Source organism: Myotis davidii, unplaced genomic scaffold, assembly GCF_000327345.1.
Source record: "Myotis davidii unplaced genomic scaffold, ASM32734v1 scaffold631, whole genome shotgun sequence".
Taxonomy (NCBI): Eukaryota; Metazoa; Chordata; class Mammalia; order Chiroptera; family Vespertilionidae; genus Myotis; species Myotis davidii.
Genome location: NW_006282600.1, coordinates 566,538 through 585,487, shown reverse-complemented (window position 1 = coordinate 585,487; position 18,950 = coordinate 566,538). Strand labels below are relative to the sequence as shown.

Genomic DNA, 18,950 nt, shown 5'->3' with positions numbered 1-18,950 from the left:
AAGCTTAACAAACAGGCACTCCGGTATTAGTTAAAATGCAGGTCATCTAACTGCTGAGCTCTTTCTGCTATCCCACATCTACATCTTGAAAAATGAGGCAGCCAAAATTAATGGTTGTTTTGAGAATGGATTATATATGTGTAGGTATTATTAAGCCAATGCTAAAATTAAAGGATATTTCTAATATAATAGCAACTTTGCACAGGAGAGGACTGGGATTTCAGCTTCGTTGAGAACACTGATACATCTTCTTTGTGCATCAACTTCTCTATGAGGCGGCCTTGTGGGTGGGGGGTGGAGAGGCGGCTGTTAAACAGCAGTAAGGGCACTAGAGTCCATTTTATTTCAGGTTTTCATTTGGGGTTTTTTTTTCATCTAAGCAGTTTTTTCAGAGGATTCTATTAGGAACACAGATGGAGTTGGAAAATGTTTAAATGAAGAATTCATATTTGCTTGTTTAAATTAAAATTACTTCTAGGCACATCATCAAGAAACTTTGGAAAGTAATTGGGCAAAGCACAAGGGCTCTTAATTGTAACATGTAATGTTTCAAAGAGAATGAAAGGGACATGATTTTATTCCCTTTCAAAGTACAGCAATGAAGACCTTGATGATCCTGTATTACACACAATAAGCAGCCCTTAATGGTATTAATGGAAATGGGAGGCAGGTGCACATACCCAGAAACTAAAGAACAACCTGAGAAGTGGCTATTAAGTCAGAGATCTGCCTATTCAGATCCCCCTTTGCCTCCCTTGTTTTAAGGACTGGCTCAATAACTAGCAGAGTTATTAAAGTATTAATAGTCCTAATTCACTCTGACACACTTGAAGTAAAAGTACCTATTCTCTGAGTACAAAGAACTACCTCCTCCCTGCTCCAGTTTCTAGTCCGTTTAATTTGTTTTGAAACTAGAGCTAATTTTATGCAGCATTAGATTTTAGAGGGAGAATCACTCATATGTTAATCTGCTTGGTGCTTCTGGACCACAAGCTAATTCTCATATCCATTAGAGACCAGATCTGTCTTAATACTTGAGGGGGGAAACAGTCAGAAGCACCCAGTCTCTCCCCTCTGAGAGTTCAGTCAGGGAGTTCCATGCAACTTGGGCATGTTGGTGGCAGTAGAAGCTGGGATCGGCAGGACATAGAGGAGGAATACCTGCACCTCTGTGAAGAGGTTGTAAATCTGCTCAATGACTTAAGATCAGCATCCTGACAGGATCCTGTTTTCACATATGTCCACTAAATCTTACCTGGCCCTAACATATCACAAAAGCAAAGTGGCTTTATGGACAAGGGCCTACAGTTATCCTTGGGGTGGAATGAAAGTCTCTCCTTCCGTCTCCCAGTATTTCCTGCTACAGTAGTAATGATGCATGAAAGATAGCAGTGGGATTCAATTATATGCTGCAAATAATTGTCCTGAAGCATTTTTGTAGGGATAGTAATTCATTGTTATTTATAGTTGTCTGCCAGCGTGAAAACAGCAGAGGATTGGAAGCAATTCTGGTGAGGAAAGGTTAACATTTGAACATTAAATAAATTTATATAAATAAATAAGTAAATAAATAAAATTTACAAAGTGCATGGCAGACAATGAGATTTCCACTTGTTAGTGAACTGCAACTTATGGTGTTAAAATATTCTCAAATTCTTTCCTGAAAGGTTTAGGAATAATTATATACCACTTAAAGGACAAGTATTGCCAGATAAAACTAATAAGTCTATAATTTGTTCTAGAGGCAGGGTTTCCTGTAAGTGAGAGCTGGATTTAATTTTATCATTGTACTTCAAAATGTTTGTTGCTTATTAACCACATGGTATGTTGGTATGCTGAACTTGTGAGGTTGCAGACCTTCATTTTCCTAACTCTAGTGCCTCACATATGGGCTCAAATGCTCTAATTGAATTCCCTCCGTAAGTTCTTTGGTTTCTAACTTTCAACATCCACTTACACTCAATGTATATTATTCCTAGCTATATTATTTTCATGCTAGACTTAAGTTCAAGAACTATATTATCAGAAAACTGTTCTCCTCAACATCTCTGTATTGTCCAAAAGCCTTATTGTTCCTGGAATAATTCTTCTGCTGGGCTCTCCTACAGTTGAGTAGATGCCATCCAATCTTTTCAAATGATGCACAGGTTTGTAGCTAAATACACTTTAGCAACTCTGGGCATAACAAAATAGGTGGCAGACTGAAATGTGCACTTATCTGCACATTATTTGCAATTATTAGCACAAATGGTCAGAAGTCCTTACTTTTGAGGCTTCACAGTGAAAGGACAACTCTTCCTGTATCTGCCAGTCTTAACCCCCTGTGTTTTTAGTCCACTTAATGTGGAGAGAAGAATATGCTTTCAAAGTCTAACATGCCCACTGTTGTTAAATCGAAGTGCTGCACCAAAGAGGATGCTTTGGAAAGGGTTTGTGGGAATGTATGCCCCGTTTCTTCATGGGAAAGAAGCTGGGTGTTTTTTGAATCAAACTAATAAACATTTACTGAGCCCCAATACTGTCTGCAAGGCATGATGGGGGATTATAAAGCTGAGCAAGGCATGACACCTGACTTCAGGGAGCTTACAACCCTTTCGAGGTAATAAAATCAATAGCCACTTTTAATATAAGGTAGTTATTATTTCCTTTAGGACTGTCTTATTTTTCTAGCACTAGCAACTGACACTTAGCTGAGCACATAAAGGATGTTTAATAAATACTTAACAGAATAAACAATTTAGCTGAGCACATAAAGTATGTTTAATAAATACTTAACAGAATAAATGAATAAGCAACTATTCTAATGTCTATTCATTTGTCTATTTTTACTCATTCATAGTAAAATGCTATATGGAAGAAGGAGAGATGTCCAACCATGGGTGTCAGAAAAACAGATACAAAGACCTATGAGAGATGAGAATTTTTAGTTGGCAGAAGCAGAAGGGGCAAATTTAAGGAGAAGGACGAATTTGGGGTGGGAACAACAGTCAGGGCTATTCTTGAGGAATGAAAAATGTGATTTGGCTATATATTGATAGAGTACAGGGTGTGGAAAGTAGTACATAAAGGCAGGAAGGGTAGAAAGGTTGAGAGGGTGGGTAAAGGGCCTCTATCCCAGATGACTGTGTTGTGACCACGAAATATACATGTGGCCAGTGCTGCAAATTGAGGGTGTGTACTGCTATTGTTCTGATGGCCAGAAAGACTATAGTTTACCCTCAAACAACACTGTAAGGGTCCATATATGTGGATTTTTTCAATCAATACCATAAACATGCTTGTCTTATGATTTCCTTAATAATATTTTTTTCTCTAGCTTACTTTATTGTACATATACAGTATATAATATATATAATACACAAAATATGTGCTAATCAACTGCCTGTGTTACTGATAAAGTTTCCAGTCAACAATAGGCTATTAGTAGTTAAGTTTTGGGGGGAGTCAAAAATTATACCTGGATTTTCAACAGCATGGGGGTTCAGTGCCCCATCTCCACCATGTTGTTCAGGGTCAACTGTATTCTGAACATAAAAATTGATCCTGAGTTATATTTTGTGCAGCAGCAATTTAAAGAAAATGTGGAATAAAGAAGCATATTTTAGATGTTAATGCCTTGCCATTTAACTTTCTGAAAAAATGACTTGGTTAAAATTCCCACTGTGGGACTGCACTCTGAGTCATGGGGAGCAGAGTCTCTGTGGCCTTTCAGAAGTTCATGGGCAACATTCCAGGCACCAGCCAGACAAGCAAACCATAAACATACACACACTGGCTGAGGCAGTTTGCACTTCCCAGCATCCTACTTCAAGCAGAGAGGCACAACCAATCCAGCTTTCTCTTCAGAATCCAAGCAACAAGGGTGACTCCAGCTTTTTCAAAAAGCTCCTTGGCCTAGTTTTTCACCTAAACCTGCTTTTTTCTCTTAATGAAATGAGGTCTCCTTTGATACATGTCTAGCTATTTGTCTAGGCCCTGCATAGACCCCTCCCTAGTCTAAGTTCTTCCTTGCCTCCTCTCATTCATCTATTCTTCCTTCTTAATTAATTAGCACAGAGAAGAAATGTGCTTATTAACTCTACTTAATATCTAACTTAAGACAAATGGGGATATAGTGACACATCACCTATCTGGAACCTAAAAACAAACCCTAAAAGTCTCTGATTAGCTCAAATCCATGGGCTGTACACCCCCCTCCCCCACTCTTGTGTAGGCTCACTTGGCGAAGAGTTTGGGTAAGCTTAATGCTACGGTTTCTAAGACCATGAGAGAAACAGCCAACAAGGACAGACAGGAGTTGCTAAAAGCAGGCATACTGACAGCAGTACAGAATGACAGCTGACAGCAAGGAAGGAGACAAAAACCATTCAGAAAGCTCAGTTACCTAGAACTGCTCATTTCAAGGTTTTATTGTATTCAAAAATACATATGCAATGAGGAAAAGGCTTTTCTCATATTTCTCTTATCTTTCCAGATCATCTCATCAGCTCTCAATACATTTGCCATGAAACACAGAATATCAGAGCCAGAAAGGATCTTAGTGATAATCTAGTTCAACGCTCTCATTTTATGAACACCAGGAACAAGGCCCTGATATAATCACTTAGTGAATGCCTGTCACCCAGATGGCCAGTGGCAGAGCAGGGAGCAGCATAGCATCCAAGCCTTTCTCCTGCCTGGCAGTCATATGTTTATGTGCTTATGCTACTACTTATGTCGACTTAGAGAAAAACAACAACAAAAACTAAACTAGAGCAAAATAGAGTCTATTTGTAAATATTGAAATTTCATAACATCAAACTGAAAAGTAAGCAGGACAGTACAAGGAATTAAAAGCCATGTATATTGTCAAGTTTTGAGAAACACCTCCCTAATCACATTTTATTGATATTATCATTGCTATTGCTATCATCTACCTTCACTTATGAGACTGAGACATCATCTTTAACATCAGGTCTCTCTACATAACAGTGAATTCCTCAAGCACCACGCAACAAGCATCCCTTCATGTCAAAGTTTTCTCTCCTCAGCAGATGGCCCTCTTTCCAAGCAGTCTTTGTTACAACAGAGTTCTAGTATGAAAAGGCAATGTGGACTGCTTTCTGCTCCCTGTTCTTACCCTTGCTGACCTCTCCATTTTCCCCCAAGTGGCCACTTGTAATCCAGGATCGGAACAGCACAAGAAAAGGGTGCCTCTCTCAGCTGGTGTGGCTCAGTAGTTGAGCATTAACCTATGAACCAGGAGGTCCTGGGTTCAATTCCGGTCAAGAGCACATGCCCGGGTTGTGGGCTCCATCCCCAGTGGAGGGGTGTGCAGGAGGCAGTCGATCAATGATTCTCATCAATGATGTTTCTATCTATCTCTCCCTCTCCCTTCTTCTTTGAAATCAATTACAATATATTTGAAAAAGAAAAGGGGACATGGAAAATAAAAGCCTTGATCCCAGATTATTTTAGCTATGTACTATCATAGCTTCAGTTGTTTCTACTCGTTAATTCTTTAAGTCGGTTTCAACCTTACATCTTGTTCTTAATTATTAACAGGCTTTAATGTTATATATACTGTAATCAACAATACAAAAAAATTGTTCACATACAGGAGGGCATAGGAATCAGAAAAGATTCAAGCCACCTGGAATATTACTGTATAATGTTGAGTTGTGCATGAAGCAAGATGTAAATTCAAAGTTTGAGAGATGGCAGCTAAAATTATGGAGAATCGGGGGACACAGTGGGATGATGAATGACGGGAGTCTTATATAGAGGAAAAGATTTAAAGGGATACATACATAGTTCTAATTCTTAAGATATCATAAAGGCCCATAGACCCTAGAAGTAACAATCTCAGGAAGCTACCAACAAACAACCAATGATTCAAAGAGGTGGGGAGTGATCTCAGTTATATCAAAGCAGCACTAGTTTATCCATTAGGCAGTCAATAGTCAATGTGCTAGCCCCAGTAATAAACTAAAAAAAAAAAAAGCATGGCTAAAGCAAATGAGGGCTATAGGAAGATATCCCTGAACACCAGGGTCCCTGGGATCATCTGAGACATTGTGCTGACCTGGACTCTGTGGTTGGTCCAAAGGGACAGTTCCTTCTGAGAAGGATACCTAAACTTGTTCATCACAGGAAATTAAGCTGCAGAGTTACATCTTCTATACCCTGATTCTGCTCCCATTGAGGGTACCCCAGTAAAAGGCAAAGACCTAGAAATGGTGGTGAAAGGGTATAGCTGTCTTCCAACTGCAGGTCTTATTGGCAAACTGTTCTTTCAAGGCCCAATTGAGGAAAAAGAGCAGAATAATCACTCACCATTTGTTAGACAGCCCCAAAAGAAGCAGCTAACCGCTCTCCTCTTCCACTTGTATGCCGCCCACCCCCGCCTTTACCCCACCCTTTAAGCACCTCTTTCACCAGCCACCTGTCAAAATAAAACAAGACACAGATCTTTCAAAAACTGACACTGGAAATAAGCTGTTGGATGATTTCTTTCCAGGACCTGTTGAAAGATAATAGATGAAGCAGACAATTTAAAAGGCGAGACTGTACCCTCCCGATCACAAAGCTGAAAGCAGACAAACCGTGGAAGCCAATGACACAGGAAACGCCCTTTGACCAGAGACAGACATTAGGCATAGCAAAGTTATTTTCCATAAAGAATAAGAAGCTGAATTAAGCCATTTCACAACTAATAGTCATAAAATCATTTCATTGTAAAAAAGTGGGAGAGGAGGGAGAATGGAGGGTTATTACGAGCCTCTCCTTTTAGAAGCAATGACACTGCTTTCTAGGAAGTTCTGTTCAGATGACAAATGCTTTAGGAAGGGTTTTGTTTTGTTTTGTTTTTTAAAGTGAGAAACACAGACATGTAGGAAACTCCTCCAAGCAAAGGGTAGACGAACCACAGAAAAAGGCACTGCCCTTTACGCAACTAATTTGTGCTGCCTTCAGGTTTAAAACCCACTCCCACCAGCCAATATTTTAGCTTTTTATGGGAATATCACTGAACTAAGTTTTTATTTTTATTTTTTTTTAAATATATTTTATTGATTTTTTACAGAGAGGAAGGGAGAGAGGTAGAGAGCTAGAAACATCAATGAGCGAGAAGCATCGATCAGCTGCCTCCTGCACATCCCCCACTGGGAGATGTGCCCGCAACCCAGGCACATGCCCCTGACCGGAACCGAACCCGGGACCCTTCAGTCCGCAGGCCGACGCTCTATCCACTGAGCCAAACCGGTTTCGGCTGAACTAAGTTTTTAGATGCAGGTTCCTGGCAAGAACTCAGAGAGGGCGCATCTGGGAAACGCTGGTAAGAATAAACAAACTTAACTCTTAGAACTGACCAAGTTCTTAGTTTCAAACCTCAGATTTCTTGTCATTTCCCTTCGCTGCATACCTGGAACAGAAGAGCTTGGTGTGTGCTGCAGTTACATTAGGCTTTAGGCACAAGGAGGATGAATGTTTCCTTCTTTTAAATCTTGTGAAGTGGAAAAAAAAACACAGAAATTATAGGCATATATGCAGAACTCACGGACACAGATAGTAGTACATTGAATGCCTGGGGGAGTGGGGGAGTAATGGAATAAAAAGGGGGCATCTGTAATACTTCAACAATATAAATTTTAAAAAACAAGAAACATCATATCATTTAACTTAAGAAAGTTATTCAATAGAAGCCAAATTCATTAGGAATGAAGATGATCTTTGTCGTGCTCAATATAAAACCAAACACAAACACACACACACACACACACACACCACATACACCTACAAACTACCATAAATAATCTAAATGTTCATATTATAGCACATCAACTTCAGGGAAATATTATTCAGACATTTGAAGAATTTAATTGTATAGACCTATAAAAGCATTTTTATAATTTCATGTTATATTGAAAATATCAGATATACCAAGTAGTATGTACTACAATGTAAGCCACATAAAAATGTATACATGTGAATAGGGATTGGGCTATGATATGCAAATGATATAGAAGTTACTCTTTATTATTGTTATATCATCCTTTCAATTGGAAAAAAATTAACCTACCATAAACCAATATCTCTGGAAGCCAAATGACACTGTGCCAGGTACAAAGTCCTGATAGCAGAGTTAAGGCAGAGAGAATAAAAATGGCTGAAGAAGCACAGGTGCCTTCCAGAGCTCCAAAATGGTTTCAATTCCTAGATCTGAAATGGAGTCAGCCCAGAGGCTCTCACTTCCCCTGGTATGTAAGTCTTCCTGGTTTTATGGCCGTTGCAGGTAGCTGTATTTGCTGTTATGGTTTTTTGAGCTACTTATCGGAGAGTTCATAATCAGAGACCAAGAGATATGAATATACAAAAAAGGAAGGTAGGAGGGGTTTGCTTCTTCTTGCTGAAGACAATCCCATGGACATAAAAGCCTGACTGAATTTCTCAAATGTTATTTCTTTGGGTTTTATGGGAGAACAGTACAAGAAATGAAATCATTTTGACGACACTATTATACTGTTTAATAATGTCTTTTACATAAGAACCTATATAATAAATTCTTTCCAGATTTAGCATCAACAAGAAAATGTCTTGCCTGAAGAACTGTTCTTTATTTTTATCAGATAAGTGGGAAATGCATAACCAAACCAGTTTGGTATCCTGTTTTATCTCAGTTATCTGGATGACTACTGGACAAATGAAGGCTCATTTGCTGTAATAGCCTTGCTTTTAAAATTCTTTATCCCATCCTTCTTCCATGAGCCTTTTTCTCTTCTGTTTATATAAATGGGTTAATCTACATACTGAATTCAAAAAAGACCCATTGTGAGTGATCGGTAAATGCCATCTATTGTTATTAAAATAATAATTAATAACAATTATTTTATGATTGTAGAGATCTTACTGAATATGGATTAAATATTTTAAGTAGGATTTATATTACAATTAAATTTTTAAAGCATTGGAAGAAAATGATGTGACTTGTTAAAGTTTCAAGATTAAGAATTCAAGACATACGGTTGAAAAATTGGTCCCTAGTTCCTTTTAAAACTGCACCCTTGATGTTTAAAGGATCAACAGCTTTCCATTAGTAAAGCAATTAGAGGGCTGAAGAAATAACCAGGTTAGTCTCTTCTTGGTTGTTTCATTTTTAATGAAAAAAATATGAATATTGACTGATTAAACAAAATAAATATTGGGAAAGGAAGAGAAGAGAGAGGAGATGAGAAAGGTCTGGTCAAGGTCATAATAAATTGTTTAAAAAGAAACCTGAGCATAAAGTCCAATGCTTCAGTGGACAAAATTCAATACAACTAAGAAACATACTTAAGGTATGCAGTATTTGAAGAAATCTCCAACATTTTACATTTACATGAGTAAAATATCCTGCTATTATTCCTTATTTAGATAAATGATTAAAAAAAGTACATTGTAATGGTCCCTGGAAAACTGTCCGCAGTTGAGGTTATACTTTCTTCAAGAGCATATACTACTAAACTTATAATATTATAAACTTTAAGGTTTGACATAACTCTGATCACACATCAAGTAACTGTTGAAAATGGTGAAAAACTCCTCTACTGCCAATTTTTGTTAAGAAAAATACTTAATACTTGAGTCAATTAATATTTGGCAAAATGTAGCATCTAAATCTACATTTCTTAAATGTCAACCCAGGAAACCACAAAACATTGGCATAACACTCAAGCATGTAACAGATTCAAAGACATTTCTGAAATTAATAACCACACCAAATGTAATCATTCCCTTTATTCTAAGTGATCAGCTGGCATTCCTTTCATATTAAGAACACATCTCAATTTTGGTGTTTTTTTTTTTCTTTCTGCAAAATATGAGGATACAACAGTGGCTGGAACTTCAAGAAGGAAAACAAATGTCCTATTACTAACAGCATAGCTGCCACTAATTAGTCTCTCATGTTAATATGATCAATTACAGAAAAGTCATCTATAAGTCTGACTAACAGGAAGGAATAAAGAAATGAAAACATCACTTTCATACAAAAAGTTCACACACACACACACACACACACACACCAAGTATTGTTAACTAAAGTAATGTAGAGACCTACTTTAATAAACATACACATTTATAATTAACACAATGGTTTGAATTAAAATTGCTGTTCCTGCCTGGCCTGCATGGCTCAGTGGTTGAGCACAGACCTATGAACCAGGAGGTCACGGTTCGATTCCCCGGTCATGGCACATGCCTGGGTTGTGGGCTTGCTCCCCAGTGTGGGGCATGCAAGAAGCAGTGGATCAATGATTCTCTCTCCTCATTGATGTTCTATCTCTCTCTCCCTTTCCCTTCCTCTCTGAAATCAATAAAAACATATTTTTAAAAAATAAAATAAAATAAATGAAATGAAATGGCTGTTCCTGAGGTGTCTGGAAATACTCTCTCCTCCTATGTAGGTGTTAAATATCTCCTATTATCGTATTTACACCATTCATTTGCTCAGCAAAATCTTTTATTACATAACATAGATAAACAAGATAAGCCTCAGCCTCTATTACCCCAGAATGTCATTGTATTTTACTTCATTCTTGAGTTTAGTAGCAACCAAGAAAATGTCAGGGCTCAGAAAGAAACACTAAGAGGTTACTGGTGAAAATGGTACATGCTGTGTCTTTTAAAAATAAAAGCAGAGACAAATTAATCACTTCCCCCTAAAGTTAAAGCTATGTTTACCATAAGATAACTAAGGATTGGCTTGTCCTTTCATGAACTCACATATCTTAGTCCACACCATGACTACTTCATAGTGTATGGACCGTTAGATTGATTAGACAACAGGAAACAAAATGCTTATTTCTATTCTTAATCAGGCAGTTTATACTTATAATAATAGTATTTAAATCATGGCATATGCCATAATCTTCATATTTAAATTAACTAGTGAACCAGTGCACGAAATTTGTGCGGGGCGGGGGGGCCTCAGCCCAGCCTGCACCCTCTCCAATCTGGGACTCCTCAGGGGATGTCCAACAGTTGGACATCCCTCTCGCAATCCGGGACCGCTGGCTCCTAATCGCTTGCCTGCCTGCCTGCCTGGTTGCCCCTAACCACTCTGCATGCTGGCCTAATCACCCCAACTTCCCCTCCTTCTGGCATGATCACCCCTAATTGCCACCCCCGCTGGCCTAATTGCCCCCAACTTAAAATTAGCATATCACCCTTTTATTAGTATAGATATTTATAATAGGCACACCTTAATCTGCATATCTAAGTAAGACTTGGCCTCTGCATAGAAACTATGCACCCAATTTACTACCATACAGTCAGTTCACTGCATTAAGTGGAGAACTTAGTGCTCCAGCCTCTGTCATTGCAATGTAATTTAGTCTACCCTTGGTGTAACACATTAGCATATCACCCTTTTATTAGTATAGATATTTATAATAGGCACACCTTAATCTGCATATCTAAGTAAGACTTGGCCTCTGCATAGAAACTATGCACCCAATTTACTACCATACAGTCAGTTCACTGCATTAAGTGGAGAACTTAGTGCTCCAGCCTCTGTCATTGCAATGTAATTTAGTCTACCCTTGGTGTAACACAAGAGGCCTAGATTAGAAGATGGCTAAAAACACTGGGTTGTAACCAGGAAACACTGAGAATACCAGGATCTCAGGACTACTCATGTACCTCTAAGTAAAACTGCCAGGCATGCAAGGTGGTGCCTACATGTATTGCATCCTCAGAGTCCCTCATCAGAGCTGTAAATTTCTGAACAAATTAACAAAAACAGGGCCCTACTTTTATCTGCAATATTCATCTAAAATTCTGGAAATCATCCCATTATATTTCCATTAACAATAAAATAAAATTCCAAAAAAATAATCTTTCTTGAAATGGGGAAAACCCTGTTCTCAGAGCCTCGGTGTATGGCAAGAAAGCTCCTTTCCCATCCTTGTATAACTGCAAACACTTATCACTGAGGCTGCATTTGCTTACAATCCTATCCCTTAGCAGCTTCTGCACTTGTTCCCCATAGTCAGGGTCCTCCTCTCCTTTTGACAATCTATACATTTGGTCACCATTAATAAAGGTTTGGGGAAGTGAAGGAATCCTGCTACCAATTGGCAGATGCATCTGTTTCATCTGTTGCTGAACCAAAACTTTTCCTGTAACAATCATTGCTGGGCTAGAGGGTTTCGTTTTGAGCCACTCACCATTGAAAAAAGTATTTCTATGGTCTCTATGGGGAATGAGAGTAGATATTGACCTTTTACAAAAGCCAGAAGTTTTTTTTTTAATTTTTAATTTTATTTATCAATTGATGAGAGGAGAGAGAGGGAGAGAGAGAGAGAGAGAGAGAGAGATCAATTTGACCTTGGTATATCAGAGTGATGCTGTAACCAACTAAACTACCCAGCCAGGACAAGCCAGAAGGCTTTTATACCAGGGGCGGGCAAACTTTTTGACTCGAGGGCCACAATGGGTTCTTAAACTGGACCAGAGGGCCGGAACAAAAGCATGGATGGAGTGTTTGTGTGAACTAATATAAATTCAAAGTAAACATCATTACATAAAAGGGTACGGTCTTTTTTTCAATAGTTTTATTCATTTCAAACGGGCAAGATCCGGCCCACAGGCCGTAGTTTGCCCACAGCTGCTTTTATACTCATAGTACTGTGGTTGTTCCTCTGCAGACCACTCCGAGAAGAGAAAAAATAGTGCAAAGTGACAACAGTTCACTTTGCATTTTCTGGTGTAAGCCCAATTCCTAAAATGATGGCCACAGTCTATAACCACCGAAGAGAACTCCATGTTAACCTCACTACCTTCGGCCCATCTCCCTGCACTGCTCCACTAAGTACTCTAGAATTAACCTGTACCCACTGTGAGAAACAGGGGCTGGCCATTCAAATTTCACATAAAAAGCACTATTCCTAGGAAATGAGAAGAGCCGCATTGTGCCTAAATGCAGGCTCTACATGTTCAAGAACACTACTTTGCACCCTGATTATCACTCATCAAGTGCTGCTCCTTGGAAGTAGTTATCACAACTGTAACAAATACTTATTTGAAGAATTCCTGAGTCAATATCTATCTCTCTATTTAGGCTGTGAGCTCCAAGTGTGAAGCCTAAGGTTGCGTTGGTGGTATAGTGGTGAGCATAGCTGCCTTCCAAGTGTGAAGCCTGGCCTATTGTGCTTTTTGATCAATGCATTATCTCCAGTGCCTAGCATAACGCCTGGCAATTAGTAGGCACTCAGTAAACAATTGCTAAATGAATTCAGCATCTATTTACTAGACAGGCTCTTTCCACAAATGGAGGTTCAAATGTGTAGCCTCACACTCATAAATCCTAAAGAGTCAACTGTGCCCTCTGAAAGCTTCTACTAAGAGCATCCTATTTGCAAGGAGTACTGTTTCATGTATTCATTCAACAAACATTTTTGTCAGACGGTGTGCTGGACATTGGGTATAAGGGCAGTGAATAAAAGAGGCAGAGTCCCTGCCCTCAGGTCAGACGGTGAGAGCTGAAAAGAATAAAGCAGAGAAGGAGAGGGGCAAAGTGTATTGTGGAGCATTCAACTTCATGTAGAGGTCAGGAAAGGCTTTCTCTGTTAAGGTGATAAGTAAGCAAAGCCCTGAAACATGTGATGAAGTGAGCCATGCTGCTTGCTATCTGGGATCATGTTCTAGGTACTGAGAATAAGCGCAAAAGCCCCTCTGAGTGTGCCTGGTGTGCTTGAGGAACAGAGACAGGGGAGAAGATGATATAAACTGCCATGGGAGGGGGCAATGGGCAGATCGTGTAAAGCCTCGTAAACTTTGGCGTTCACTCTGAATGGCAAGAGGGGCAGGTGGAACATTTTGAGCAGAGAAATTATGATTTGGAATTAGATTTAACAGAGTAAGATTTAACAGAGTTGGATGGTACTGGCTGGTGTATTGAGAATAGCCTGGGGCGAATGGAGCAAGAGCTAGAGCAGAGATTAGCTAGAGGCAACTGCAATAATCCAGGCAAGAGATTATGGGGAATGAAATCAGGCTAGTAATTGTCAAGGTGGGAAGAGGAAGACAGATTCTGGATATTATCTTGAAAGCAGAGGCCAAAGGCAGAGATTATGAGAGACTGTCTAAACAGAACATTTCCAAATCTTTGTCCAGATCACAAGAAAACTGACACAATCCCTTATTTGGGAAAGTGGTGATTTCTTCATTTGTTTTCCAACTTGAAAGATATGAAACCATCTTCTAAAATTGCCATACTGCTTAATGATCAATCCACCTCTCACCAGTAGAATCTTCTTCCCAGAGTGTGCCCAGGCCCATGGGACCCAAAGGGACAGGAGGAAAAAAGTTAATTATAAACTGGGGATAAACAAGGCAGAATATTAACCATCCAGCCATCTGGAGACATTTAGTTCACATTCAGTTTAAAGTGATCCCATTGCACACCTCCCTTTTATAAAAATTCTCCCCATAAATGCACAAAAAAACTATTCTTCATCATAGCCTTCAACATCCTAGGCAGGGAGTGATTTTTAAGGACTATTTCTAAAATACACCAGTTAAAAGCTGTCCTTTTTGCTTTTTAAAATCTTAGCATGGGGAAATATTCTATAATTAAGGCAATTTTAACAATAGTAGATAATAATTTGACTATAAATTGTAAGGAATGTAATGACTGCTTATTCTGGCACCAAAGAAGCAGGACTTGCTGTGAAGTGACTGCCAAGAAAAATGATACTCCCACTCAGACTGGACCACTGCAAGTAGTAACTGTTAACCACATGCTTTACACTGCAGTTTGCAAGGACACAGTGCTTTGTTTTCCTCTTTACCCAAACACCAGACTGAAAACTCAATGGAGACAAACCATGTGGTGGAAAGAAACAATAACTGAAGGGAAAAAATATTCTGCGGCTAATGCTTGCTGGAATGCCTACGTCAAGGGTTTGGAGAACTAAGAAAACCTCTGCAGTCCAAAAGAAACCACTTCCAGTCTGCTCCTATAGACAGAAGCCCAACATACAAGAATGAAGCCAGGCTGAAAGAGGCTATAGAAAGCCAACTGACAAAGTAGCCATGAGAAGAAAGGACTAGCATGAAAAGAACGGCTGGGATGAAGCGGAGACCAGGTGACCTTGAGCTAGACTAGACAAAGACAGCAATCCTGCCTGGGACCTGACCTAAGCTTCCTGGAGAAGAGGGAAGTGAGAACCTGGTAGAAAAGCTGAAGCAAGGAACAGGAGCCAAGGCGGCCTCTCTTTTTCTACAAGTACCTCTGCAGGTACAGCTAAGTTCCTGTTAATGTCTAGAATAGACAATGTAAGAAGAAACCATGTCGACCAGGATTAAAACAAACCACATGAAATACCCAGATCCTACCTCTAAGCAAGCCAAGAAATAAATAACACTATATTCTAGGTTTGTTTTTTTTAAAAAAAAAAGATTATTTTCCCTTTCTTACTTAGGCATCCAAGACTGAATGTAATCTAAAATTTAAAAGAAACTATATAGCTTAAAATAAATTCATTAAAAGGGGATTAAATAAAAATATCCATTCTTAAAATGAATACAAAAATTCAAAAATCATGCTTGAACTTATTTTTGAATAGAAAACATTTCTCAAACACCCAGCATGTGCCATGCCATGTGATATAAATTAGAGATATGTGGCCTCTCAGATCAGGCATGATTGGGCAAGAAGAGCTTTTTTTAGCGTTCAAATAACCACAAGGTCAGAGACAAGGACCATCAAATATACCCTCATTTTTAATACAGCACTCCTATCCTTAACTTCTAGTGTTTCTTTAATTATGATTATACATTTACTTAGTTTGGTAAATGTTTGAAAGGGAAACCAATATTCAAATATTTAAACCTGTCACCTGTAACTAAAAACCAACTCTTGCCTCTTGTGACTTCAGGTCAGAATGTTAGTTTCCCAAGCTGAACACAGCAGACAGTATTAGGAACTACATATAACCCAGATGTTCTAGAAGGCTTAGAAGAGAAGACACTAAGGAACAAAATCACCAACCAAAATCTCTTTAGTGAATAAGCCTCTGAATAAATAATATACAGCCTTTAACCTATTTTTTACAGAAAGGGCAAAGTAGCACATAGAATTCACTCCTTATTGATCTGGCACTATTGGGAAACTAGGTGCTCTAAACAGGTAAATGTGTAAGTTTACTTAACTTTCCTCTTTCAAGAGCAATTTTTGTATTTTAAATATGCCCCCTCTTTCTAAATAAAACTTTCTAAACTTTGAAACCAGAATATACCAAACACAATTATTTAATACTATCCTGAAACATACTAGTGTTCTCAAGGTTACAGAGGTACCTCTGAGCATTCACCCCTCCTAAAATATCTCAAATTGCCAAGATCAGTAAGTTCTGGGTCTATTTTTCAACTTCTGGTCTCCCCACCCTGTTTCACAATGGCATTGGTCACCTCTCCCATATGTCACCTTGCCCACCTCTAAAAGCACACCTTCCTCGCCCAGCTGGCATGGCTCAGTGGTTGAGCATCAACCTACGAACCAGGAGGTCCTGGTTCAATCCTGGTCAGGGCACATGCCCGGGTTGTGGGCTGGATTCCCAGTGTGAGGTGTGCAGGAGGCAGCCAATGAATGATTGTCTCTCATCATTGATGTTTCTATCTCTCCCTCTCCCTTGCTCTCTGAAATCAATAATAAAAAAATATATTATAAATAAATAAAAGCAGACCTTCCTCTCACCCCTCCCCTCCCCAGCCAGCACTACTTGTTACTTCTAACCAGCTATGACATGAGAATCTATATAACCTAAACTTTATCTTCCCTTTTTAAACCCTATCTACCTAATTTGAATGTAAGCACCTCAAAAGCTTTGTTCCTGTTTTAAACGTCATTGAATCCCCAGCACCTAGCATTCTGCTATTGATGGAAGAGCTCTTCATTCAGTGATTGCAGATGATAAATTTCTGAAGGCTTTTCCCAAGTAGACAGAATGCAAGGGCTTCATGACAGCTGTTTCCATCATTTAGCTTTCCTGCTTACTTCCACATTCCCAGCTGTGTTCTGGATGGCTGTGCCGGCCACAAGCCTAGGGATTTACCGTACTTCTATTTCTTGATAAGATACTTGAAGAGAATAAACACATGGCAAAGAGGACATTAAAGTAAGGGATAAAGAGATTTTTTTTTATTTTACCAATAAAGAGAAAGGGAAAAATATCACCCAACACACTGACACCTAATCAATATATGACAAGGTTGGATTCCTTTCTATCTAATTCTCTCCAAAGCACTTTCAATACCCTAGTCTTATTTCTCTACCCTCAGCAAATCATCACTGGTTATGGCATATACTAAATCTTGATTAAAAACATGTTTTTCCAAGTTTAACAAACCTTCCTCTTAACTCCAAGTTAGTCAAAATTAAAACAAGCATGCACTGAGTCTAAATTAAAGCTCTATAATGAGATAACACTTCGTGATGAATTTCATTGGAAAGTTTAGAATCACAATGTCAGAGATGGAGGGGACATCAGAGATCATCTAGGGTAGTGGCTCTAAGTATGGCTGCTCATCAGAACCACTAGGGAGCTCTTAAAAAATTACCATGACCTAGTTACACTGCCAGAATGTATGATTTAATTAGTCTGGGGTGGTGCCCAGACATAAGATTTTAAAAGCTCTCCAGATGGTTCTAATGTGTAGCCAGGGTTGAGAATCCCTGACCTAATCCAGCATTCTAATACCCACTCACATTTTTTTCAGACAAAGGAGAAAAAAAAAACCTCACCAAAGGTATCACACAACTAATTTGTCACAGAGGTAGGCTAGAACTGCTCTTTCCAAGAAACTATGTCCTCTCCATGTAAACTACTCTATCTAAGACAGTGGAGATTCTCTTCCATTATTTTCTATCCTCACTAAACCAACATCCCCACTTGTCCCAAAGTAAATGCATTTTCTGAATATTCTTTGCCTTGGAATCCTATTGTATAATTCTTGAAAACCTAAACTATGTATGTCTTCTTCTCTACAGTATCCCTTCTTTTTTCTCAAAGAACTTTGGGAGTTTAATCAGGCATGGTTCCCCTTAAGCCATATTACTTTTCCTCTGATAAGTTAGACTCAGCCCATCCTTTTCACCATTATCATCACATGGCCTTCTTTCAAATCCCTTGCCAGGTTTACCTACAATTCTCTTTCAGCCCACTTAAGTTCTATCACCTCCAATTCTCTTCTGGCTCACTTAATTTCTAGTTTGTACCTGCCCTGCCATACTTTGTGGACTTCCATCTTCTCTTGGCTTAAACTCTTTCCATTTTGTGAAAGATGCCTTTTTCCCTGAAGCAGCCTCTTTTACTCTGCCAGTTAGTCATGCAGGGTTCTTTTTTTTCTTCCCCCAAGCAGCTGGTCTTTTTGATGTCTGGCACACATTTATCTGGGCTTCCAATAAGATGTTTTTACATAGTTTCCAGGCTTCCTGGAGGTTATTGACTTTTTTAACTCTTCCATTCAATTTTTTTCCCTAATTTCTAACATTTGTTAGAGTTTCTTTTTCCAAAGTTGAATACCTGGCTGATAGATCTCTTTGATTTTTCTCTCCCACCAGATTGCTGAATTAAATGCATCAGAACTTAAATATAATATTTCAAATTACCTCCAGGATGGAATTGCTTCATGAATTTTCTACACTTTCATGTTCTCTATAGTAAGCAACAGATGTTTAACCAAGAGGAACTAAAATGCTAGTTCTTACTTGTTCGGATTTTAGTATGTCTGCTTATATAAAAATTTCTGGTATCCTTAACCGTGTGTTCCTGTTCAGTAAAGAAAATAAAGTCGTTTTATTTTTAAAAAGTTAACCAATGTGCATTGAACAGCTCTATATCTTAAATCTAATGCGTTAAATTATACTTCTAAATTTGTTCTAAATCGCCTAATCACAGAAGTCTCGATTGTTTGTTACTTAAAGAAGT

The 18,950-nt window shown here is 38.7% G+C and overlaps 1 protein-coding gene across 1 annotated transcript in view; it reads right to left on the bottom strand.

Annotated features, from left to right (window-relative positions):
- Window positions 1-18,950, bottom strand: part of GPC4 (glypican 4) — a 119,856-nt gene that overhangs the window by 94,932 nt on the left and 5,974 nt on the right. The gene's annotated exons all lie outside the window — the stretch shown is intronic.